We start from the raw sequence: 27,065 nt of genomic DNA on the forward strand, positions 1-27,065 counted from the left end.
GCAGCCCACCTTGGCCTCCCAAGATGCTGGGATAACAGGCGTGAGCCACCGCGCTGGCCAGAGGTGCCTGCCTTTTTAAGGCTGAATAGTCTTCCATTGTATGAATGAACTGCATTGCGCTTTTCATTCATCTGTCCATGGACGCTTGGGTTGCTTCTACATTTTGGCTGTTGTGAAGAATGCTGCTATGAATATTGGTGTACAAATATCTCTTCCACTCCTGGCTTCTAATTGTTTTTCGTAGGTACCCACAAATGCAACTCTGTGATCATCTGATAATTCCGTTTTTCATGTTTCAAATACACTCCATACTATTTTCCCTGTTCCTGCACAATTTTATATTCCCTCCAATCATGTTCAAGCATTCCCTTTAGTTTCACCAATGCTTGTTTATCATATCCATCCTAATGTGTGGTATCACATTTTTGGTGTGATTTGTACTTCCCTAAGATTCGTGATTTTGAACATCATTTTATATGCTTAATGGCCATTGCTGTATCTTTTTTAGGGACATGTCTACTCAAGTCTTCTGACCATTGTTAATGGGATGCCTTAGGTTTCTTGTTGTTTAGATCTAGCTGTTCTTTATATATTATGGATATCAGCCTCTTTTCAGATATATGATTTGCAAATATTTTTCCTAATCCATGGGTTATCTTTTCACTCAGTTCACAGTGTTTTTTGATGCACAAAAGTGTTTGTCATTTAGATGTAATCCAAGGAATCTAATTTTCTTTTGTTGCCTATGCTTTTGGTTTCATATCCCAGAAAGCATCGTCCACTCTGATGTCATAAAGGTTTTGCCAGTGTTTTCTTTTAGGCATGTTATAGTTTTAGCTCTTGGGCTTAGGTCTTTGATCTGGTTGGTGTTAATTTTTGCATCTGGTGTGACATAGGGTCCTCCTTCATTCTTCTGCATGTGGAAATCAAGTTTCTCTAATACCATTTGTTTAAAAGGCTGCTTTTCCACCAATGGACTTTCTTGGCACATATGTTAAAAATTATTTGAACATATATGTGGGAAGTTATTTCTGGGCTCAAAAACAAACAAACAATAACAGATAAAAACACAGCATGGGCTGGGTGTGGTTGCTGAAGCCTGTAATCCCAGCTCTTCGAGAGGCCAAGCGGGGCAGATCACCTGAGGTTGGGAGTTCAAGATCAGCCTGACCAACAGGGCAAATCCCCATCTCTATTAAAAATACAAAATTAGCTGGGAGTGGTAGTGAATGCCACTTATCCCAGCTACTTGAGAGGCTGAGGCAAGAGAATCGCTTAAACCCAGGAGGCAGAAGTTGTGGTGAGCCGAGATCATACCATTGCACTCCAGCCTAGGCAACAAGAGCAAAACTCTGTCTCAATTAAAAATATAGATAGATAGATAGATAGATAGATAGATAGATAGATAGATAGATAGATAGCATGATTTCAAGAGTCCCAATCTAGCCTCAAAAAGAAGCGTATAGAAGAGTTTGATTGGAGCAGAAAGGTAATAGCTTAAAAATCAGCATAATGAGAAAGTTAGGATGCTTCTTTCCAAGCCATCTGGAAATATGCAATAGATTCCTATGAACTAAAATTTCCACACTGTACTATCAAACAGTAGAACTCATAAGTTCCATATTTCTGTATTTTTGTACCCAATTATCAACTTCTCTTCATTCCCCATCCCACCCCTTTTCTTCCCAGCCTCTGTTAACCACCTTTGTACTCTCCACTTTCATCAGATTCCTTTTGTGTGTATGTGTGTGATGGAGTCACATTCTATTGCCCAGGTTGGAGTATAGAGGCATGATCTTGGCTCACTGCAATCTCCGCCTCCTAGTTTCAAGTGATTCTGCTGCCTCAGCCTCCCAAGTAGCTGGGACTACAGGCATGCACGACCACACCTGGCTAATTTTTGTATTTTTAGGAGAGTTGGGGTTTCACCATGTTTGCCAAGCTGGTCTCGAACTCCTGGCCTGAAGTGATCCATCACTTTTGGCCTCCCAAAGTGCTGGGATTACAGGCATGAGCCACGACACCTGGCCAAGATTTTCTTTTTTGTTCCTACATATAAGCGAGAACATGTAATGTTTGTCATTCTGCGCCTGGCTTATTTCACTTAATATACTGACTTGCAATCTCATCCGTTTTTGCTGCAGTAGAGAGGATTTTATTCATTTTTAGGTTGAATAATACTTCATTGTGTGTGTATACCACAGTGTCTTCATTGAAACAATTTTTTTTAAAAAAACAAATATTTAAAAAATGTCTCAGAATGGGAAACTTTAGGGATACTGTGACCATTTTATTCTTTTCTATTTCCCATTTTATGTATATACAAGTGTGAAATAAAACAGCAATCAATGTGTGTATAAATCTATAACTTCAACAAATGTAAAGTGAAAATGCCAAGTGGTAAGAAAGAACAGCATAATAAAAATCTGTATGGTATTAAAGGACAATGCATTTGAAGATAATATTTGAAGAAATTATATTACAATTAACTTCTGTTCTTACTCATCGGAGCTTGATCCCTCTAGGAACTTCATCATTGGAACCATCTCTGGTGTTAAAAAAAAAAAAAAAAAAAAAAAAAAAAATCTGCATGCCCACACAGGTGCAAGTAAATCAGAATCTCAGGTAATGAGATCCAATCCTCATCATTTGGAAGCTCCCCAGGTGACTTCAGTCAAAGCCAAGATTGAGGACTGGTGACATGGATCTCTACACATAACCTGCCTAAATAGATTCCCTAGAAGCAGTTTATAAAGAAATTCCACATGAACTGTGGAAAAGGATATGAATTTGATGTACAGTATGTCCTCACTTAGCATCTTTGAGAGTCTCTTGGAAACTGCACCTTTAAGCAAAATTTTGTAGAGCGAAACCACTTATTCTTCATCAACATTATAACTAAACAACTTTGGACAAAACACTGGTGTTGGAGGACCTGCTATACATTGTTTCCATAAAGTCAGTTTTCAGGGGATTACAAAATGAAGTGAGGACTTCCTGTATATAAAGGTGGTTGTGATTTCACCTGGACGACAGGGTTATTGCTCAGAAACTAAAGGAGGCCTCCCAGGTATAGAGGATTCAGTCATGATGTTTATGCTGAACAAAGGATCCCAGAATACTCACCCTTTCCAGTTAAAGGCATAACGAAGAAAGCAATATTCACATAGGAAATGTGAAAAGGAATAAAAGCCATCAAGCAACAAAACTAATGTGACCAAGGGGTTAGGATTTGCAGATGTAGAGATGTAATGTGGTTGCCCTTTCTAAACCACACAAGAGAAAGGATGGAATAGATCATGAGTTTAGACTGTTCTGCTGTGCAGGCACCATAGGGCACTTTGAATGTCCCTGTTTCTCAGGCTGTAGATGAAGGGGTTCAGCATGGGGGTGAGCATAGCATACATCACTGATGCCACCACACAATTCCTGGGGGATGGTGACACAGCTGAAGTCAGGTACACTCCAATATTGTTCTATAAAATAAGCAAACAACTGCCAGGTGAGAGCCACAGGTGGAGAAGGCTTTATACTTCCCATCTGACGATGGAATTCTTAGAATGGAAGAGACAATTTTAGAGTAAGAAAAAAGGATCCCTGAAGTGGGAAGAAAACCAAGCATAGTGCTATCTAAATATATGAATATGCCCAGGAAAAAAGACACCAAAACTAGGGAGACACAGAGGTGAGGATTCATGATGACGGGGTAGTGCAGGGGGTGACAGATGGCCACAAATCAGTCATAGGCCATCACAGTCAGGAGCATGTCTTCTATACATGCAAAAAGGACAAAGAAAGACACCTGTGTCAGGCAGCCCGCATACGAGATGACTCTGCTATGCGACTGCATGTCCACAATCACCTTGGGAACCGTGGCCGAGGTGAAACCGATGTCAGCCAAGGACAGGTTGGAGAAGAAGAAGTACATGGGGGTGTGGAGGTGGGAGTCAGAGCTGACAGCCAGGATGATGAGCAGGTTCCCCAGTACCGTGACCAGGTACATGGACAGGGATAGCCCAGCGAGGACGGGCTGCAGTTTTGGATCCTCTGAGAGTACCAGGAGGAGGAATTCGGAGACACCTGTGAGATTCTGTGGCTCTGTGTGACTTGGACACCTTGAGGAAGAAAAGACGATTGGAAAAATAAAAGATAAAAACCAGCCCTTAATGCTGTGTGTATATTTTGGATACAAGCAATTCACAAGGACCATTTTCACACTTGAGGACCATACACCGCAGCAATATTTCTCAGTTGTGACAAACCCAAAAATCTCAGAATTATTACATGATTTACTCTTTTGCTTTTCAACTCTTTCTCTACATACCTACTTTAGAGAAAATCCACCAAAGAATGTTAGAAGACCAAAACGTAACATGTAACAAATCCATGATCTCAGTAAAATACGGCCTACTCTTTTCAGAAAAAAATAAAATGCAATAAAAAATGTTCTTCTCTCTTTAAGAAAAAGATCTCAGTCTAATTGAAAGGAATTAAGAAGCAGTGAAATACATTTTATTTTATTCTGACACTGTGCTACAAATTCCTTTGATGTATAATATTTATAAGCATTATACAAGAGCTAGGACCACACTATCTAAAAACAAAATCAAACCTTACAGTTCTTAGTCAGAAGACCTTTCTATGTGTCAGTTACTTTTCATATTTATTATCATCCTTAAGTTTTCTGACATCATTTCTCCATAAAAGTAAATGCACACTCAAGTATGGGAGCTGTGCTTCCAAATTAATTGAATATATAACTCTTGGCCGAGCCTGATGGCTCACACCTGTAATCTCAGCACTTTGGGAGGCTGAGGCTGGTGGATCACGTGACGTCAGGCCAACATGGTGAAACCCCGTCTCTAGTAAAAGTACAAAATTAGCCAGGCGTGGTGGGGGGCACCTGTAACCCCAGCTACTCAAAAGGCTGAAGCAGGAGAATCCCTTAGAACCTGGGAGGTGGAGGTTGTACACCCTATGATATTATTTTTGATATCCTAGGGAAATATTACTCCTAATATCATAGTGAGCGTACACCCTGTGATATTAATTGTAATAACCTACAGAGATATTACTCCTAATAATACAGTGGGTGTACACCCTGTGACATTATTCATAGTAACCTACAGGGATATGACGCCTAATATTACAGTGGGTGTACACTCCGTGATATTATTCGTAATGTCCTTGGAAGATATTACTCCTAATATCAAAGTGGCTGTACAACACGTGGGTACACTCTGTGATATAATTCGTAATATCCCAGAGAGATATTTCTCCTAATATCACAGTGGGTGTACACTCTGTGAAATTATTCGTAGTATCCTAAAGAGATATTGCTCCCAGTATCACAGTGGGTGTACACCCTGTGATATCACTCGTAATATCCTAGGGAGATATTACTTCTAATATTACAGTGGGTATACACTCTGTGATATTATTTGTAATATCCTAGGGAGATATTACTCCTAATATTACAGTAGGTGTACATTGTGTGTGGACACCCTGTGATGTTATTCATAATATTCTAGGAAGAAATTACTCCTAACGTCACGGTGGGTGTACATCATGTATGTACACCCTTTGATGTTATTCGTAACATCCTAGGGAGCTATTACTCCTAATGTCACAGTGGAAGTACACCATATGTGTATATTCTGTGATGTTATTCATAGTATCTTAGAAAGTTCTTATGCCTAATGTCACAGTGGATGCATACCATGTGTGTATGCTCTGTAATGTTATTCATAATATCCTAGGGAGATATTTCTCCTAATATCACAGTGGGTGTACATCATCTGTGTACACGTTGTGCAGTTATTTGTTATATCCTAGTTAGATATTACTCCTAATATCACAAGGGGTGCACATAATGGGTGTACATTCTGTGATGTCATTCATAATATCCTAGGGAGGTACTCCTCCTAATGTCATAGTGGGTGTAGAGCCTGTGATATTATTCGTAATATCCTTGGGAGGTGTTACTCCCAATATCAGAGTGGGTGTACACCGTGTGATATTATTTGTAATATCCTAGGGAGATATTACTGTATACCCTGTGATATTATTTGTAACATTTTAGGGAGATATTTCTCCTAAAGTTACAGTGGGTGTACACCCTGTAATATTCTTCCTAATATCACAGTGGGTGTACACCATGTGTGATATTGTTCCTAATATCCACGGTGGGGGAGGATGATATTCCTTCCAATATCACAGAAAGTGTCCACCCTCTGTGATATTGTTCCTAATATCCAGGGAAAAAGAGGATGACGTTATTCCAAATATCACCGGGGATGTGCACCCCTCCTGTGATATCCAGGGATGGAAAGAATGATATTACTTCCATTATTGCAGGGGGTGCACACCACCCCTGTGATATTGCTGATAATATTCCAGGGGGTAGAGGATGATATTACTACCAATATCACAAGGTGTGCACACACCTGCTGTGATATTTTTCCTAATGTTCTGTGAAACCGAACATGTTACCCCCAATATCGCAGGGGGTGTTAACCCCCTATGATATTGTTTCTAATATCCAGGGAAGGAGAGTATGATATTACTCCCAATATCACAGGGGGTGTACACCTTTTTGTGATAATGTTTCTAATATCCGGTGAAACAGAGGATGATATTACTCCCAATATCGCAGAGGGTGGACAGCCCCCTGTGATATTGTTCTTAATATTCAAACAGGGAGAGGAAAAATATCACAGCAGGTGTGTACACACCCTGCGATATTGGGACATCCCTTGAAAGGACACAAAGATAGATGTGTACCCGCCCCCCACCCGCTACACCCTTGTTCTGCTCTCTAATCTTTGCACATACCAGAGATTTCGTAAGTTCTGTGAGTACCTGGTTTTCTGCAAGTACCAGAGATTTTGTTTTGCACATACCAGAGATTTTGTAAGTTCTGAGGCAAGGTCACAAGACATGTTTAAGTAAGATAAACTCTTGCTGCCATAAACCTGCTCTCCAGCCTCAAAGTTTGAACCAAAATATCAGAAATGGCGGGAACCAATCATAGTTAGCCAAATCGCCTTGTTCAAACACTAGCCAATCATATATCTGATTTGTATAATAACTCTATGCCCACTTTTCTTAGACTATATAACACTGCTCGGAGCTCAGTGGGGGAGCTCTCCTGCCCGTCTCGTTTCACGAGCGAGGGAGAGTTCCAGGTTCGAACCTGTAATAAAGATCCTTGCTGCTTAGCTTTGACTCTGGACTCTGGTGGTCTTCTTCGGGGAATAAACGGTCTGGGCATAACACCCTGAGAAAGAGAATGTGCCCCTGAGGGTAGGCCTATGAACGCCCCGTAGGGGCAGCGTCTTTTAAGGTCAAAGCCGAAGGGATGAAATAAGCCCCGGTCTCCTGTAGCACTCCCAGGCTTATTAGGACAGGAAATTCCCACCTAATACATTTTGGTCAGACAGGTTGTCTGCTTTCAAACCTTGTCTCCTGATAAGATGTTATCAATGACAATGCGTGCCCGAAACTTCATTAGCAATTTTAATTTCACCCCATTCTGTAGTCCTGTGATCTTGCCCTGCCTCCACTTGCTTTGTGATATTCTATTACCTTGTGAAGCATGTGATCTCTGTGGCCCACACCCTATTCGTGCACTCCCTCCCCTTTTGTAATCCCGGCACTTTGAGAGGCCAAGGCTGGAGGATTGCTTGAGCCCAGGAGTTTGAGATCAGCCTGGGCAACATAGTGAGACCCTGTCTCTACAAAAAATAAAATAAATCGGGTGTGCTGGCAAGTGCTTGTAGTCCCTGCTACTTGGGAGGCTGAAGAAGGGGGGTCGCTTGAGCCCCGGAGGCTAAGGCTGCAGTGAGCTGAGGTTGCGCCACTGCACTCCAGCTGGTGACAGAGTGAGACCCTGCCTCAAAAAAAAAAAAAAAAAAAAAAAAATACAGCGGAGGATTTTGTAATGTGAGTGGAGGTGTGAAAAGAAGCAAAGGCCATTGCAGCACAACTCAAAGGAATATGCAGGGAGGCTACTTGCCTCGGACCCTCTTCACCTCAGGGACCCCACCACAGCTCCACAACACATAATGAATGATAATTCAAGCCAAAGGCCAAGTAGGAAAAAAAGTGAAGCCTAGGGGAGGAGGGAGTGAAAGGCTGAGCAAAGGCATTTGAGACCACAAGGAGCTGTGGGAGAGGATAGGAGAGGCTCCCAAGAGACCCTCAGGGCATTCATGAGCATGAAGGACAAAGGCTGAGCACACCCTGTGAACTCAGTGGAGTAAAAGAAGCACTAACCATTCTCTAGTCAACATGAGACTTTGGTGGGTTCCTTGAGTGAGAAAGAGAAAATCGTTCTTCATCTCCTTGTGGGTTCCATGTGGTATGCTGGCTGAACAATAGCAAGTATGGATGGTGGAGGCTGCACTGATCCACACTCAGTGGTTAAGGGCAGAGAAACAGGTTATAAATGTTGTTGAAAGAGCAAAAGAATGACACATTCATTTATGTAAGGGGGCTTGACCAATGTTAGGAGGAACAAGAGAGCTCTTGCCCCACAAGGCACTGGGTGCTCACTATCTTATTATTATAGGGACCCCAGACATTGCGAAGACTCCTTCCCAGCCCCCCTTTGGTCCTGGGTAGCCCAAAAAATGCCCTTGAGCACCATCTAATTTAGGTCATTGCATGTCATGGGATTCTTTGCAGCCTGTCACATCCTACTCTGGGAGGAGTGGCAAGGAAGTTAGTTCTCTGGATCTAACTAGCCCTAGAGAGGCAGCTTGCATAGAGGGAAGCAAAGCACTTTGGAATCAGAACACTTGGGTCGAAATCTTTCTCTGTCACTTCCCAACTCAGTTTCTCGATAAATTTCTGTTTGTTTTTGAGACAGTGTGTCACCCTGTCACCCAGGCTGAAGTGCAGTGGTGCGATCACGGCTCACTGCAGCCTCGACCTCCCAGGCTCAGGTGATCCTCCCACCTCAGCCTTCTGAGTAGCTGGGACTATAGACTTGCACCACCATGTCAGCTAACCTTTTGTATTTTTTGTAGAGATGGAGTTTTGCCATGTTGCCCAGGCTGCTCTAGAAGTCCTGGAGTCAAGCAATCTGCCTGCCTCGGCCTCCCAAAGTGCCACTGCTCCCCGCCAATTTTAGATAAGTTTTTAATGACTTTGAAATTCATTTGGAGTGAAAAACAGACATAACGTCAGCTATGCAAATGACTGTTGTGAGAAGAAAGGTAGGTAGACAAACATATCAGATTTGACAGAGCATCATTTGGAATGTAGTCAGTATTTGACAAATGGCAGATGATAACATGAGGGAGACTAAATACCATGATGCATCCAGAAAGCAGCAGCCATAATACATGAAGTTCATAGAAGTCATTTCCTGGTTCACATTTCATCCACATCTACATTCCTTCATCAAACATCAACTGGGCACCTATCAAGGGTTAGACACTGTTTTAGGAGGAGAGGATATAGCTTTGAATGAGACAGACATGGGCCCCGCCTTCGAGTTGCTCAGAGCCTAATGAGAGAGGCAAACAATCACTGAAATCTGCCACGATAAGTACGAAAAATGGCATTGTCCCCAGGGCACCAACGAGAAAGGGCTTGACTGGGGAAATGGGAAGAGGGCAAGAGATACATATCTTTCAGAGCCCAACACAGGGTTTAAAACACAGTATGTCCTAAATAAATATTGAATACTGAATTAATAAGTAAATGGTGCTCACAGAGTTTAACTGATTTGCACAAGATTACTTGGCTAATAAGCAGCAGGGCTGGTGCAGATACACGTTCTGTGACTCTCTCTTTCAACACTGAGTAAAGGGAAAAAATGAACAACCAGTGAATGATTCTGCCTGGCCTGGAAGAGCAAAGATTCAAATGATTTTATTTTCTCCCAAATTGTTTTCATAGATTATGATATGGCTCCATCTGACCAGCAGAGGGCAGGCTTGGATGGAACTAGCATCCCAGGCCCTCTGACCAGAGTCATCATCTGTGCCTTTGCTCTGCCGAGATGGTGATTTTTTTAAGGGAGGGGAAAAAACAACAACAACAACGACAAAACCTACCAGAGCTGAAAGTGTTTTCCAAATTATCCCAACATCCTGTCCTATTTATTGGATGGCTGGATCTGGATAGAAATAGGGCTTCATACTGTGTTTAGTTCCTGGATCCCTTGTAACCTATTTCCTTTCATCAGCCCAAAAGTAGCTTTAAACTCTTCTCCTTTGGCAGAGATGGGTGTGAGCTAGAAGAGGAGGAAAGGGGTAAATAAATAAGTCAGGAAAAGCTTCTTCTTAGATGGTAACATTTACTTTTTGTCAAATTTGAAACATTTTTGACCTTTATATTTTCAAACGCGTTTTTCAATCCTTCTCATACTCTTCAGGGATTCCAATTACATATACCTTATGTCACCTGAAATTGTCTCACAGGTCAACACGATTCTGTTTGTTTCTTTATTTATCAATCTTCCTTTCATCTGTGCGTCAATTTTTTGTAGTTTCTTTTGATTTGTCTTCAAGTTTATCACTCCTTTCTTCTGCAATGTCCAATCTTCTCTTTAACCCATCCAGTAAATTGTTCATTTCCAATCTTGTATTTTTCAGTTCTACAATTGTCATTTGGTTTTTATAGTTTTAATTTTTGAGCTGAAACTCCTCATCTCTGTAATCATTCTGTCCACGTTTCCTTCAAATTCTTAAACACATTTATAATAGTTGTTTTAAAGTCTTTGTCTACTAACTCCTACATCCATGTCATCTCTGGGACTATTTATATTGACCATTTTTTTCCTGATTATGAATCACATTTTCTAGCTTTTTTCATATCTAGTATTTTTTTTATTATACACTGTACCAGCTGAATTGGAGAGCTTAGACTATATTTTCCTTTGAAGAGCATGGAGTTTTATTTTAGCGCGCACTTAAGCTACTAGCAGATCATTTTGATCCTATTGAGGCTTGGTTTTATGTCTTTTTAGGGTGGGTCTAGAGTTGCCCTTACTTCAGGCAATGATCCTTAATTCTAACATGTGCTCTTTTTAACATCTCAATTAAATTCTCTGAGTTTTCAATGGGATTGCTTCACTTTGAATGGTTGGAATGTGAACATCTCCAAGCACTGTGTGACCTCTGGAATCATTTCTCAGCTCCCCAGGAACTCTTCTCTGTTAGGCCTTGTGTAGTCTTACCCTGCATATATGCAGCTTAGTATTCAAAGACCCAATGGGTTCTCTATGCATATTTTTAAAGTTCCTGTTCTGTACAGTATTCTCTTCTCCAGTACCCTGTCCCACAAATTCTGGCCACCTCAGTAGCCCCAAACTCTATTTCTATTTCTTCCACTCAGCAAAACTTCAGAGAACTGCAGTCTCTTCCCAAATCATTTTGTAAATTTCTCTTCTGTTAAGCCTCACAACCCTGTGACTTCTAATGTCCACTGACTGACAACAGTTGCCTCACATATTTTGTTCCGTTTTGTTGTCATTGATAGTGGGAGGAGAACTCTGATAACTCTACAATGGGAGATATAGAAAGTCAGGAGGTAGGCTGGGCGCAGTGGCTCAAGCCTGTAATCCCAGCACTTTGGGAGGCCGAGACGGGCGGATCATGAGGTCAGGAGATCGAGACCATCCTGGCTAACATGGTGAAACCCCTTCTCTACTAAAAATACAAAAAACTAGCCGGGCGAGGTGGCCTGCGCCTGTAGTCCCAGCTACTCGGGAGGCTGAGGCAGGAGAATGGCGTGAACCCGGGAGGCGGAGCTTGCAGTGAGCTGAGATCCCGCCACTGCACTCCAGCCTGGGCGACAGAGCGAGACTCCGTCTCAAAAATAAATAAATAAATAAATAAAAGAAAGTCAGGAGTTAACAGTTAAGCTGAGACCCATAAGATGACAAGAAGCCAATTACGCAGAAAGCCACAGGAATAGCTGTTCAGGCAGAAGGGTCAGCATGTGCACAGGCCAGATAGCAATGCTTGCTATATTTCCAGAGAAAATATGTATACATGTGTGACTGTATTTGTGTGCACACATAGGTTGGTAAACATCTATATAGCTAAAGCTATCTCAAATGGCATAATAGTAAAAGCATGAGCTCTGGAATCAAACATCCCAGGGGCAAATCCTGCCACTTACAAGTAGCAGCAAGGGATGTTCAGCAATTCGCTTAACTCTTGGTTTCAACTCTTTCTTCTGTCAAATGAGGGTTGTTACATACATGCAGCAGGACTCTTGTGAGGATTAAATGTGATAATGTATGTTAAGTATCTGGCAAGAAAACAGAATAAATAGTATATAATGTGTTATTATTTCCTCTTCTGTAAGTTTGTAAATAATGTTAAAAGAGTGAAATACAATGTATAAAATATAGGGCAATGTATAAAATACAGAAACTATTTTCCAAATATAAATACCACTTTTCTGAGTTCTTTAAAGTTCTTAAATATCAAGTTATTCAACTAGGAAAACAGGAAAGTTTCACACGTATCCCACACTTAACACGTTCCTGATTCCAACATTCTCTTATTTGGGTTATTTATAAACATGTCTGTACTCCGCCCATTCCTCCACCCTCAGGTCAGACTGTTAAGGTCGTTTGAGTGCAGAGACAAGTTTTATTTATATTTGTCTCTCTTACAGACAGTGGCCCAGCACCTAGCATATAGTATGTCTATTCAAAATTATGAATTTTTCTTCAAAGGAGTAAATAGGTTTAATTTTTCATGCAAGAAAATAAAATTTGGAGTTATGCGTATACCACACCAAAGCAATCTGTTATAATGATGAAAACCCAATTATCCCATTGTGATTACACTTAATACTGAACAACCCACTAGGAGTGGTAGAAAGACATGGGAAAACAGAGACCTGGTTTCAAAACCTAGCTCCCTCCAGGGTGTTGGAACACATCCCCGGAAACCCATTTACTAAATGGCCTTGCCCTACCTAAGAGACCGGACAACCCACTAAGAGGAGAAACTAGCTCCCTCCTATTTACTAAATGGCCTTGAGTAAGTTGCTTAATAGCCTGAATTTCAGTTTTCTTATCTATAACAAAGGAATAGTAACTACCTCATGGGGTTTGTTACAAAGATTATAAAGAATAATATATCTAAAGACTCTACTACAGAGTATCCATGCTACATTGTAGGAACTCAGTTCTCATCATCCAATGGATTCAATCAACTATTAATTAACTCTGAATTTTTATGTACAACAGTAAGTCTGGCTGATCCTCCACACTATTTCAGGGGCTATAGTGGACACCCACCTACTATGATATTGTCTATCCAACCCCTTCTGTCCATTTGAGAATAGTTCTTCCTTCAATTGCAACCATGTGATTTGCACACACAGGAAATTTTACAACCATGTGATTTGCATGCACAGGAAATTTTATATATATATATACACACACACACACACACACACATACAATTGAAGATGGAGTTTCACTCTGTTGCCCAGGCTGGAGTACAGTCGTGCAATCTCGGTTCAGTACAACCTCTGCCTCCTGGGTTCAAGCTATTCTCCTACCTCAGCGTCCTACAGGCACATACCACCACACCCAGCTCATTTGTGTGTGTGTGTTTAGTAGAGACGGGGTTTTGCTATGTTGGCCAGGCTGATCTCGAACTCCTGACCTCAAGTGATCCTCCCACCTCAGCCTCCCAAAGTGTTGGGATTATAGGCATAAGCCACCATGCCCAGCCTATATTCTTAAAGATTCTACCCCTGCCCATAGCTGATTGGTCCAGAGATGGGCATCTAACCCATGCAAGGCCACTCAGAGCCTTTCCCTCAATTTTTCAAACTCAAAGTGAGGAAGTAAGTAAACACCTCCCTGATGGTGAATGTTGCAAGATGTGAAATTTGTGAGTTTTGACAACCGTGTTCCATTATTAGATGGAGGAAGCCAAAAGAACGAACGGATGAAACATGAGAGGCATAAAAGAGAAACAGAGAGAGGGAGATGTGGAGGCATTTGAGTTCCTGACACTCCGTTGCGTCAGAGCATCTATCCTGTGATTTAGTTAGGAACTTTCATGTTAACGTGAAGTTGCTGTGTTAAACATGAGAGGCATAAAAGAGAAACAGAGAGAGGGAGATGTGGAGGCATTTGAGTTCCTGACACTCAGTTGCGTCAGAGCTCTTCCTGTGATTTAGTTACTCAGACTTTCATTAACGTGAAGTTGCTGTGTTATTCTGAGTCCTATGAGCACTTCTGAGGTGAGATTAGAAGTGCAAGACATAGATTAGGGAAAATGTCTAATCTATGTCTTGTGATAGAAAATGTGAGAGAAAATGTGGATGGAGACAGAGAAGGCTGGGAGAGCCATCAGACCAAGAAGAGGGTTTAATCTTTGTGAAGAGAAGAATAAAGGGGAAAGGTTGGGTGGAAGAGTCTTGGGCTGCAGTGCAGTTCTAAGAAAGCTCGCTAAGTCCGATGGCGAATCCTTGAGCCAGAGTCACTTATCAGAGGAGTCCTATGTCTCCCAAGAACAGCCCAATACAGAATCTTGCCACATTCACTCACTGGCTGGGAGCAACTTGTGTAGGATTGCCAGAGAACTGGGATAGACACCCAGTTTAATTAAATGGGCTGCAGTGCAGTTCTAAGAAAGCTCGCTAAGTCCGATGGCGAATCCTTGAGCCAGAGTCACTTATCAGAGGAGTCCTATGTCTTACAGAATCTTGCCACATTCACTCACTGGCTGGGAGCAACTTGTGTAGGATTGCCAGATTACATATAGGACACCCAGTTAAATTCAAATTTGAATTTCAGATAAATGATGAATCATTTGTTAGTATAAACAGGTCCCAAATATTGCATGGGCATCCTGCGTTTTTATTTGCTAAATCTGACACACCCAAGCTTGTGGGGCACTTGTATTCAGTGTAACACAGTAATAGATTTGAGTGCAGCAGCTGGGACCATCGGCCAATCATGCTCTCACAATCAGGGATGTGTGAGGCACAGCCCCGTGGCTGCCACAGTATACCTTCCAGTAGATTTCTCTTCTTCCTAAACTAGTCGGAGTTTACCTTTTTCACTTCCAATCTAAAGAATTCTGACTGATTGCTACAGTTACCTATTGACTTATAACACACCATCTCCAACTTTGTAGTGTAAAACAAAAACTATTTTATTATGCCTGTGGGTTCTATCGGTCATGAATTGGGACATTTTATAGGGAGGATGGCTTATCTCTGCTCCACAATGTCAGAGGCCTCATCTGGGATGCAAAAACAAAGGATGATACAAGTGGCTGAGGGACTGAGTCATCTGGAGGCTTCTTCACTGGTACGTCTGGTGACTAGGCTGGGAGGACTTGAGGGCTGGGCTCAGCTGAGACTGTGAACCAGAATGCCTACACATGTCTTCTCCATGTGGCATGGAATTCCTCACAACATGACTGCCTCATGGTGGTTGGATTTTTTCCTTAGAAACTTTGGACCCCAAGCATGATTGTTTCAGTAAACAAGGTAGGAACTGCATGGTCTTTAATGTCTTAGCCTCAGAAGTTACACAGCCTCACAACTGCTGTATCCTACTGGTCAAAGCAAGCACAAGCCACCTACATTCAAGGAGAGGGGATCTAGACCCCACCTTATGATGAGAAAGAATTTACAGGCATATTTTTAAAGTGCCACAATTAGCCGGGTGAGGTTGCGGGTGCCTGTAATCCCAGCTACTCAGGAGGCTGAGGCAGGAGAATCACTGGAACCCGGGAGGCGGACACTGCAGTGAGCTGAGATCATGCGGTTGCACTCCAGCCTGGGCAACAAAAGTGAAACTCCGTCTCAAAAAAATATATAAAATAAATAAAATAAAGTGCCACATTAATTAGTTGACAGGCTCAGCACATGACTTTTAAAGATCCCTCTTGCTTCTTAATGTCTATGAAAGACCCTGCTCTGGTAGGAACGCTGGCTCTTTCAGAAAGCAAGAACTCAAATGTTTTGTGAGTCTGTGGCATAAAGTTCTTTCCTAACATCTACTCAGAGCATCCTCGGGGACACCAACAAGACCACTAACTTTTTCTGCACTCTTTCTTGACTAACAACCCTTTGATTAAAAATTTAAGCAACTGCGTAATATAGAAGGAACATCAGAACAAGTTTCTTTTCTTTACAGACAGAGACCTCCAATCCCAATAATTATTCTCTGTCATTTGGTATAAAGCTGCAGATAGAAGTTACAACAGCTGTGAGGATGTGCAGAAGGAAAATGTGAACAGCCTTTTTTTTTATCTTCAGAGACCTTGGGCAGACCAACGATTATTCTCACAATCAACTTTCTAAAGACTTTTGACAATCTGGATATCAGTAATAAATAGTTGATTGAAAAGTACTTCCTCATTGTATCATCTGTTCAAGAATCCATAATTAAAAATGTAAAATAAAACACTGTGGGCTCCTTTATAAGGCAGATGTGGATTGAAATTCTACCTTTTCTCCCATTTTTATCTAGGTAGACTTATACAGGTCACTCTACCTTTCTGAGACTTATTTTCCACACAGTGCAATGCAATTAATAACCCTGCCTGAAAGAGGGAGTGTGAGAATTAGAATGATAAATATAAAATAAAGCACCCAGAAGATTACATAGTGATGGGTGGGATAGAAAAAGAAATTTCAGAATAAACATCATCAGATGCTTGCCATGTACCTAACACCACACTAGAAACTGCAGGGGACACAGGAATGGATGATCAAGGCACAGTTCTTGTCACCAGAAATAACATAGATGATTAAAGGACTAGCATATCTCCTATGAAGGAATCAGAGAGTATGAGGCTGAGTTCCAAGTAAGGTGTGTCCTAGCCTTCTCTGGCTAGCCATTATTGCCTCAGTTTCCTCATATGTTATAATGAGAATAATAAACACCTTGCCTACCTCACAGGATTATTCTGGATATTACCGAAATAGTAGGTATTAAAGTGCTTGGTAAATACTAAATTATTAAAGTGTAGTCTTGCCTCACTAACCAAAGCGTGGCCCATGGACCATCAGAATTGACATCACCTGGCAGCTGGTTAGAAATGCAGACTCTCAGGCCCCACCCCAGACCTACTGAATCAGAGTTTATGGTTTAACAAGACGATTCGTGATTCCTATGTTCATTAATGTTGGAAAGACAGTGATCTATATAACAGTTAACATTCTGATTTTTTTAAATGAAGCAATTTAAGATTCATTACAAAGCAACCTATGGGCCCATGCAAAATGATCTAATAAAAACTAAAATCCTAATTTCTAAGAAAACCAATTAGAAAGACAAGTGGGCCCCTAAATAGGACAGGGCTAGTTATGGAGGCATTTCTAGAGGTTATGGAGTTTTGAAAACATGCTTCAGTCTCATCACTAATGTCAACTGAGTAAAGCGTCTCCATCATAAAAAGGAGTTGTATAACCTGTCTTTTACCTGCATGGCTGAGCCCTGGCCAAACAGGTCATTTTAGCCATCTGAATGAGCGAGGCACTTCATGGTGCCCTGGGCCCACTGTGGCAACTGCAATCAAATCAAGATGGATAATGTGTAGTGTAAGTGTTTAGCCCTCACAATGCCTCATTCACTCCTCTATTATGGCTTTATCCATTGTACCCTATTATCTGTGTTCAGGTCTGTCTCCTCCACTGCACTGTGAGCTCCTTGGGGGTCAAGGACAATGACTCTGTTTTCTCTGTAATCCCTCAACTCTCAGCACAGTGCCACTGCAAAACTGATAGGAAGATTTAGTGGGGGGTTAAAGGGAAAGTCCCCATTTTGATCAGATCCAATGTGGACACCTTTTCTTCTTACACGGTTCCCGTTCTTCTGATTCCCTTCTGTGTACCTGTCTCAAAAGTTCTTATTCTTCACCTGTGCAAAGTCTTTGGATTCATTTTAAATAGAATTTTTATTAACATATTTTTATTGAGGCTTTTTTATTTTGAATTATTATAACTTTTATATACAGTGGAAGGTAAGGGCGGTGTTCAACTTTATTGTTTGCATATGGCTATCTAGTTGTCTCAGCACTATTTGTTGAAAAGACTATTCTTTGCCACCACTGAATTGTCTTGGCACCCTTGTCAGAAATCAATTTACTGTACATGAGACTGCCTCAGTTTTATTCCATCTGTCTTTATGTCTATCCTTATGCCAGTACCATACAGTCTTGATAACTGTACTGTTTTATTGCTTTGAAATCAGGAAGTATAAGCTCTCTAACTTTGTCCATTTTCAAAATTGTTTTGGCTATTCAGGGTCCTTTGCAATTCCATATGAATTTTAGGATCAGCTTTTTCATTTCTGCAAAAAAGAAAAAAAAAAGAGGTGGGGTGGGGGGTGTGCAGCTAGGATTTTGATAATTATTGCATTGACTCTGTGGGCCATTTTGTGGAGTATCACCATGTTGACAATATTAAGTTTTAACAATTCTAGAACACAGGATGTCTTTCCATTTATTTAGATTTCTTTAAATTTCTTTCAGTAATGATTTGTAATTTTTATGTACACATTTGCACCTTTTTTTTATATTGTATCAAAATTGGAATTGTATTATATTTTATATTACTGCATCCAAAAATAAAATTGTTTTTTAAGTTTCATTTTTGATTGTTCATTGGCAATATACAAAAATACACTTTTTTTTTTTTTTACTTTAAGTTTCAGAATACGTGTGCAGAATGTGCAGGTTTGTTACGTAGGTATACATGTGCCACGGTGGTTTGCTGCACCTATTAACCCATCATCTAGGTTTTAAGCCCTGCATTAGGTATTTGTCCTAATGCCCTCCCTCCCCTTGCCCTCTACCCACCAACAGGCCCTGGTATGTGTTGCTCACCTCCCTGTGTCCATGTGTCCTCTTTCTTCAACTCCCGCTTGCGAGAGAGAACTTGTGGCATTTGGTTTTCTGTTCCTGTGTTAGTTTGCTGAGAATGATGGCTTCCAGCTTCATCCATGTCCCTGAAAAGGACATGATCTCATTCTCTTTTTATGGCTGCAGAGTATTACATGGAAAAATACCCTTGATTTTTATATATCAGTCTTGCATTCTTCAACTTTGCAGAATTTATTTATTAGCCCTAGTAATGTTTTTGTGGATTCCATAAGATTTTCTTTATGCAATATGATGTCATCCATTAACAGAGACACTTTTATTTCTTCCTTTCCAATCTGGATTATTTGATTTCTTTTTTCATTCATAATTACCCTGGCTAGAACCTCCAGTATAATGTTGAATAGACATAGCAAGATCAGACATTCTTGTCTTGTTGCTGACGTTAGGGGGAAAGCTGTCGGTCTTTCTCCTATTAAGTAGGATATTAATTGTGAGTTTTTGCTAGATACCCTTTCCAGGTTGAGGAAGTTCCCGCTAACTGTTGAGGGAATAGGTAGAAGAAACTTTGTTGAGTGTTTCTTTTTTTTTTTTTTAAATCATGAAATGGTGTTGGTGTTTATCAAATGTTTTGTTTTTTTTCTTTTTTGCATCTATTGAGGTGATCATGTAGGGTTTTTCTCTGTATTCTATTAATATGGTGTATCACATTGATTAATTTGCATATATTGAAACAAACTTGCATTCCTGAGATAAATCCCACTTAGGCTTGGTGTATATTTTTTTAAATATGTGGCTGATTTCAGCTTGCTAGTATTTTGTTGAGGATTTTGTACCTATATTCATAAGAGATACTGCTCTATCATTTCCCTTTCTTGTGATGTCTTTGCCTGATTATGCCGACCTCAAAAAATGTGTTAGCCTCATAGAAAATGTTCCCTCTTCTATTTTTCGGAAGAATTTGTGAAAAATTGGTGTTAATTCTTCTTTAAATGTTTGGTAGAATTCACCAGTGAAATCATCTGGTCCTGGACTTTTCTTTGTGGGAAGTTTTTTCATTAGTAATTCAATCTCCTTATTTGTTATAGGCCTATGAAGATTTATTATATCTTCTTGAGTCAAATTCATTAGTGTGTATCTTTCTAGCAATTTGTCCATTTCGTTTAGGTTATCTAATTTTTTGGCATATATATTAATTGTTCATAATATTCCCTTGTAAACCTTTTTATTTTTATAACACCAGTAGTAATGTCCCCTTTTTCATTCCAGACTTAAGTGATGTGAATCTTCTCTCTTTTGTTCATGGTCAGACCACATCAATGTTTGTCAATTTGGTTGATCATTTCAAAGAACCAAGTTTTTGTTTCATTGATTTCCTCTATTGTTTTACTATTCTCGATTTCATTATTTCTGCTCTAATATTTATTATTTACTTCTACCTTCCTTGAGATTAGTTTGTTCTTCTTTTCTAGTTTCTTAAAGTGGAAGCTTAGGTTATCAATTTGAGGTCTTATCTTGTTTTTTTAACTTCTAAATCCAGGGGTACATGTGCAGGATGTGTAGGTTTGTTAGTAAATGCATGTCATGGGGGTTTCTTGTACCAATTATTCCATCACCCAGGTATTAAGTCTAGAACCCATTAGTTATTTTTCCTGATCTTCTCCCTCCTCCCACTCTCCACCTTCTGACAGGCCCCAGTGTGTGTTGTTCCCCTCTATGTGTCCATGTGTTCTCATTATTTAGGTCCCACTTGTAAGCAAGATCATGTGGTATTTGGTTTTCTGTGCCTGTGTTAGTTTGCTAAAGATAATGGCCTCCAACTCCATCTATGTCCCTACAAAGGACATTATCTCGTTCTTTTTAATGGCTGCATTTATTCCATGTTGTAAATGTACCACATTTTCTTTATCTAGTCTGTCATTGATAGGCATTTAGGTTGATTCCATATCTTTGCTATTGTGAATAGTGCTGCAGTGAATATCATGTGCATGTGTCTTTATAATAGAATGATTTCTATTTATTTGGGTATATCCCCAGTAATGAGAATGCTGGGTGGAATGGTATTTCTGACTTTAGTTCTTTGAAGAATTGCCACATTGGCTTCCACAATGGTTGAACTAATTTATACTCCCATCCACAGTGTATAAGTGTTCCTTTTTCTCCACAACCTCGTCAGCATCTGTTATTTTTTCACTTTTTTATAATAGGTGTGAGATGGTATCTCATTGTGGTTTTGATTTGCATTTCTCTAAGGATCAGTGATATTGAGCTTTTTTTCATATGCTTGTTGGACACATCTATGTCTTCTTTTAGGAAGTATCTGTTCATGGCCTTTGCCCACTTTTTAATGGTGTTGTTTGTTTCTTTCTTGTAAATATGTTTAGGTTCCTTATAAATGCTGGATATTAGACGTTTGTCAGATGCAGAGTTTGCAAAAATTTTCTCCTATTCTATAAATTGTCTGTTTACTCTGTTGAAAAAAGAGCCTGAATAGCCAAGGCAATCCTAAACAAAAAGCTGGAGGCATCATGCTACTTGACTTCAAACCATACTACAGGGATACAGTAACCAAAACAGCAGGGTACTGGTACAAAAACAGACACATAGGCCAATGGAACAGAATGGAGAACCCAGAAATAAGAGCACACACCTACAACTATCTGATTTTTGACAAACCTGAGAAAAACAAGCAATGGGGAAAGGATTCCCTATTCAATAAATGGTGCTGGAATAACTGGATAGCCATATGCAGAAAATTGAAAGTGGACTCCTTCCTTACACTACAAACAAAAATTAACTCAAGACGGATTAAAGATTTAAATGTAAAACCCCAAACTATAAAAACCCTGGAAGACAACCTAAGTGATACCATTCAGGACATGGGCATGGGCAAAGATTTCATGATGAAGATGCCAAAAGCAAATGCAACTAAAGCAAAAATAGAAAAATGGGATCTAATTAAACTCAAGAGCTTCTGCACAGAAGAAGAGGTCTTGATCTAATTTTAAATACACACGTTTACCTCTATAATTCCCTCCAAGCATTGCTTTTGTGTATCCTATATGTTTTGGTGTGTTGTGTTTTCATTTTCATTCATTTCAAAGTGTTTTCTAATTTCCCTTGTGATTTTCTCTTTAATCCACTGGTTTTTAGGAATGTGTTGTTTGATTTCTACATAGTGATGAATTGTAAGCATTAGTATGCTTCCTAAGCACCTCAAATTGAGCAGCCCAAAATTGAACTAACTTTTTTGTCTCTTCTCTCTGCCTCACCTTGCTTTTCATCCTATCTTCCTTAGCTTTATCATATGCATCATTATTTATCCACTTCCCAAGACAGTAACCCTGGAGATATCCCATATTATTAATATTTAATTCTTTCTTATGACCATATCCCAGTAAATCATCTAGTCTTATTGCCTCTCCATCCCTTTCCTCCCCAGTTTTTGGCATGCATCATGTCTTTACCAACACTACTCTACACTAGCTACTCTCATCATCTCTCTCCTTGACTATTACATCACTTGCCTTTTGGCCTATAGTTTTCGACCCTTCCAATTCACCCCCCATATTGCCAACATAATATTCTTGCACTCATATTTGTTTTTGTTTTGTTTTGTTTTGAGACAGAGTCTCGCTCTGTCACCCAGGCTGGAGTACAGAGGTGCGATCTTGGCTCACTGCAACCTCCGCCTCCTGAGTTCAAGTGATTCTCCTGCCTCAGCCTCCTGAGTAGCTGGGATTACAGGCACATGCCACCAAACTCAAGTAACTTTTGTATTTTTAGTAGAGACGGGGTTTCTCCATGTTGGCCAGGCTGGTCTCGAACTCCCGACCTCAGGTGATCCGTCCCCTCTTGGCCTCCCAAAGTGCTGGGAATACAGGCGTGAGCCACTGCGCCCAGCCTTGCACTCATATTTGATCATACTATTTTCTTTCTCAAAACCTTATTACCCATGGAACAATTTCCAAATTGCTTTGCATAACACTTAAGCCTTCAAGATATGGCCACTATCTCCCTAACCTGCCTCATGTCCCACCATTCCCCTACACTATCACATCTTACTCTGTTCATCCAGAAAATGCATACATTATTGAACTTGCCATGTGTCTTTCATGCTACCATGACCTTGAATGGTGATAGGAGCCTTAGCTCCTAGGTATCTCCCGCCAAGCATCCCTTAAATTGACATCTTTCATGTCAGCTGAAAAACTGCCACCTCTGGAAGTTATGCCATTTCCCCAAACAAATTTAGGTGCTCCTCCTATACTCACAATATATTTGTCTCTGTCTTCAGTAAAGCAATTATTTTATTATATTCTGCTCATTGGAATGTTGGTATTCTAATTAGAAAATAGCTTCTTGAAGACAGGACATTTATTTTATTTATCTCTGTATTTCCAGTGCTACAGTAAAGTTTGGCCTAAAATAAGTATTCAGTGATGAAATCTCCATTGTTCAGTACCCTACCACGTACTATATAACATCATTAAATTTCTATCACCATCAGTGACTCAAGAATGTTACTGATTTAACTATATCATCCCAAGAACTTCATAGGCAAAATTAGCAAAGGAAAGAAACCTGTAACCCTTTCCCAGCACTGTGACTGAATAATATTATGCACACCATATGACTCTCTTCCTCAAGTTTTCTGATTCCATAAATTAGAGGCGAAGTCCCGTATTCACTCCCATAATGGTTAACTTTATGTGTTAACTTGGCTAGGACACAGTGCCCAGATATTTGGCTAAACATTATTCTATATATTTCTGTGAGGGTATTTGGATGAGATTAACATTTGAATCAGTGGACTGTGAGTAAACAGATTACCCTCCATAATGTGTGTGGGCTTCATCCAGTCAGTTGAAGGTCTTCGTAGGACAGACCGATCTACCTTGAGCAAAAAGCAATTCTGCCAGCAGACAACCTTCAGATTTGAACTGCAACATCAGTTGTTCACTGCCTCTCCAGCCTGCTGATCTACCCTGCAAATTTTGGACTTGCCAGGCTTCATATACATAATCACCTAAACCAATTGTTTAACATCTCTCTCTCTCTCCCTCCCTCTCTCTTTATAAACTCACACATCATATCCTATTGGTCCTGTTGCTCTGGAGAACCCTGACTAACACACTGTCTAGGAATCTTTTCCATTGGCTTGGGCATTAGGTCTTTCACTTTAAAAAGAAGAATTCAGAAAATATGTCCATCACTTCTCTAAAAGCTGAGCAATTATGTTCTTGCTTGCAAGATGGCAAGTGTGGACTATCTGATGGTTAATAATGATGATGATGATGACGGTGATAGGAGGTAACATTTAGAAAGTGATTACTCTCTGACAAGCATTGTGCTAAGTGTTTTATTTGTTATCTCACATAATTTGTGCAATAGGACAGGCATGATGGCTAACATCTGTAATCCCAGCATTTTGGGAAGCTGAGGAGGAGAACCGCTTGAGTCCAGGAGATTGAGGCCAGCCTGGACAACAGTGAGACCCCGTCTCTAATATAATAATAATTTGTGCAATGGGTGCTTTTAGGAGTATAGCCCCACAGTTGTCAGCCCTTTCCAGAAATTGCCCTCAGCTGGAGAGAGCTACCTCATTTGAGGCCACACTCCCTTCAGGGAAAGGACAGCCTGCTTCCCATGATGGATCATTTGTAGGAGTATAAAGACCTCAGCTCCCTCCATGCATTGCAACACAACTCTGAAGTGCCCTCCCAGCTTTAAACTGTCCTGTGAAGTTGCATGAAGCCTCTGTTAAAACTGTACTGCAGCTCAGTTTCTCTGTCTGCCCAATTCTGCTTCTTTTGCTCCCTCTTCACAGGTGTTAGTCCTGAAAGCACTCCCTAATAAACTTCCTGCATACTAATCTGCATCTTAGAATTTGTCTCTCAGAGGACCCAACCTGCAACAATCCTATTATGAAGATTAAATGTAATCGTCCACATAAAGTTGGCTTGCGGCTGGGTGCAGTGGCTCACACCTGTAATCCCGGCACTTTGGGAGGCCGAGGTGGGCAGATCACTTGAGGTCAAAAGTTCGAGGCCAGCCTGAACAACACGGCAAAACTCCATCTATACTAAAAATATAAAAATTAGCCAGGCATGGTGGCAGGCACCTGTAATCCCAGCTACTGGGGAGGCTGAGGCAGGAGAATTGCTTGAACCCAGGAGGCAGAGGTTGAACCCAGGAGTCGCGATCGCACCACTGCCCTCCAGCCTGGGCAATAAGAGTGAGAATCCATCTCAAAAAAATAAATTAAAAAAAAAAGTTGACTTGCTCAAGACCTAACATTAAGCAAGTAGTCAAACGATGGAATTATTATTATTTGCCACCTAAAAGGGTAGGAACTATTATTATCTCCAGTTTATAGGTGAAGAAATTGAACTTTAAGGAGGTTAAATAATTCACCCAAGATCACTATATAGCAAAATTCAAGGTAGATATCAAATACAGATATGACTGACTCCAGAACTGTGCTCGTTCTTATTACACTCTCCTGTCTTCTTTTAAAAATCATTCTGGAGACTTTCCCCAAATGCAATATCTGGAGGAAGGTACATGGCAGGTGGGGATTGGGTTCTTAAGGCACTGTTCGGTATCAGCTTGGGATGGTAGTGAATTATAGTCAAACGCCAACTCTGCCCAAGAGGTGAAATGGTAAATGGGAAATGACCAGAAGGGGTCAAAAAAACAGTCAGGAAAAAACAAACAAACAAAAAACCAGAAGCATGAATGTCCCAGCAAAAAAAGCCAGGACTATCTCCAGAGGAAAATTTCCTAGTGAATGTGAGGGAATAGATGAGAAGATTCAGAAAATATTCCCTGTGAGCACACAGAACGCCCCTTTACGGAAGCACTTTAAAAAGTCAAATAGTCCTGACGCCCACTGTGAAAGAATATTATAACTGTCCCAGGAATCACATTAAATTCCACACATAATATTTACTGTGCACCTACATTATTTCTGTCTTTGAGGACCTCATAGTCCGGTGTACTGGGAGTAGGGGTGGGAGGGAAGAGAGGCAGACATACATACTGAACAACTAAATAATATTACACAATGTTGGCTGGGCACAGTGGCTCATGCCTGTAATCCCAGCACTTTGGGAGGCCGAGGCGGGCAGATCACCTGAGGTCGGGAGTTTGAGACCAGTCTGCCCAACACAGTGAAACCCTGTCTCTACCAAAAATACAAAATTTAGCCACGTGTGGGGGCATGCACCTGTAATCCCAGCTACTCGGGAGGCTGAGGCAGGAGAATTGCTTGAACCCGGGAGATGGAGGTTGCAGTGAGCCAAGATTGTGCCATTGCACTCCAGCCTGGGTGACAAGAGTGAAACTCTGTCTCAAAAAAGCAAAAAAACAAAACAAAACAAAAAAAGAACAAACACACACACACACATACACACACACACTGTTACTGAGCGTCAAGTTGGGTTTTTTTAAAAAGAAAAAAAAAAAAAAAAAAAAAAAAAACCCTAAGCTGCCACATAAGGCATGGTTGATTCTGCTCAGGAAGGCCCTAGAAGGCTTTATAGGGGAGGCAATATTTGGACAGGACCTTGAAAGAGAACAAGCCTCTATGCAGTCAAGGGGAATTTGAACAGGCTATTTTCTACGAGGAAGAAAGGAAACATGCTATGGTTTGCTTTTCTCCAGAGTGTAGGGAGTACTCCATAAGGAATAATCACTTCATTGTCTTACAATAAATCGTGGACACTTGGTATTTGCCATATTTCAACAACTGGGGGTAAATCCTCTAGGAGAATCACTCTAAATCCAAGCACTTCACCCTCTTAAAGGCTTGTCATGGGGCAAAAGAAATGGTCCTTTGAATTCACATGTCATACAATCCCCGCCAGAAAAACATGTGTATGGGGAAGGCAGCCTGTGTTCGGTGGAGTTACACGTAAGAAACAGATGTTTTGCTATATTCTGAGAGATTGTTGGTAATTCCTGAGAAATTGTTGAGAGATTGTATGATCATTTCTGAGCCATGTCTCCTAAGACTTAAAGGAGAGCCCCATCTGTAAATCCTAGTAGCAGGCATCTGTGTCTAGACCACAGGAATTCTATCTTCAGGTTCCAACACTGGGGTGTTTGAAACTGAGAAGGTAACTTCATGCTGATAGCACAGTTACCAGCCAGATGCTTCAAAGCTGGAGGATCCAACTGAATTGCTTCAAAAGTTTTCTGGTTCCTAGCACTGCCTAGCAGATGGCAAGT

At 40.6% G+C, this 27,065-nt stretch overlaps 1 protein-coding gene and 1 pseudogene across 1 annotated transcript in view; both read right to left on the reverse strand.

Moving 5' to 3' along the window:
• ME3 (malic enzyme 3) overlaps positions 1-27,065 on the reverse strand; it is a 1,085,505-nt gene that overhangs the window by 393,499 nt on the left and 664,941 nt on the right. The gene's annotated exons all lie outside the window — the stretch shown is intronic.
• LOC126936509 (olfactory receptor 7E24-like) lies at positions 3,267-4,210 on the reverse strand (annotated as a pseudogene).

The sequence above is a fragment of the Macaca thibetana genome, chromosome 14, assembly GCF_024542745.1.
Source record: "Macaca thibetana thibetana isolate TM-01 chromosome 14, ASM2454274v1, whole genome shotgun sequence".
NCBI lineage: Eukaryota > Metazoa > Chordata > Mammalia > Primates > Cercopithecidae > Macaca > Macaca thibetana.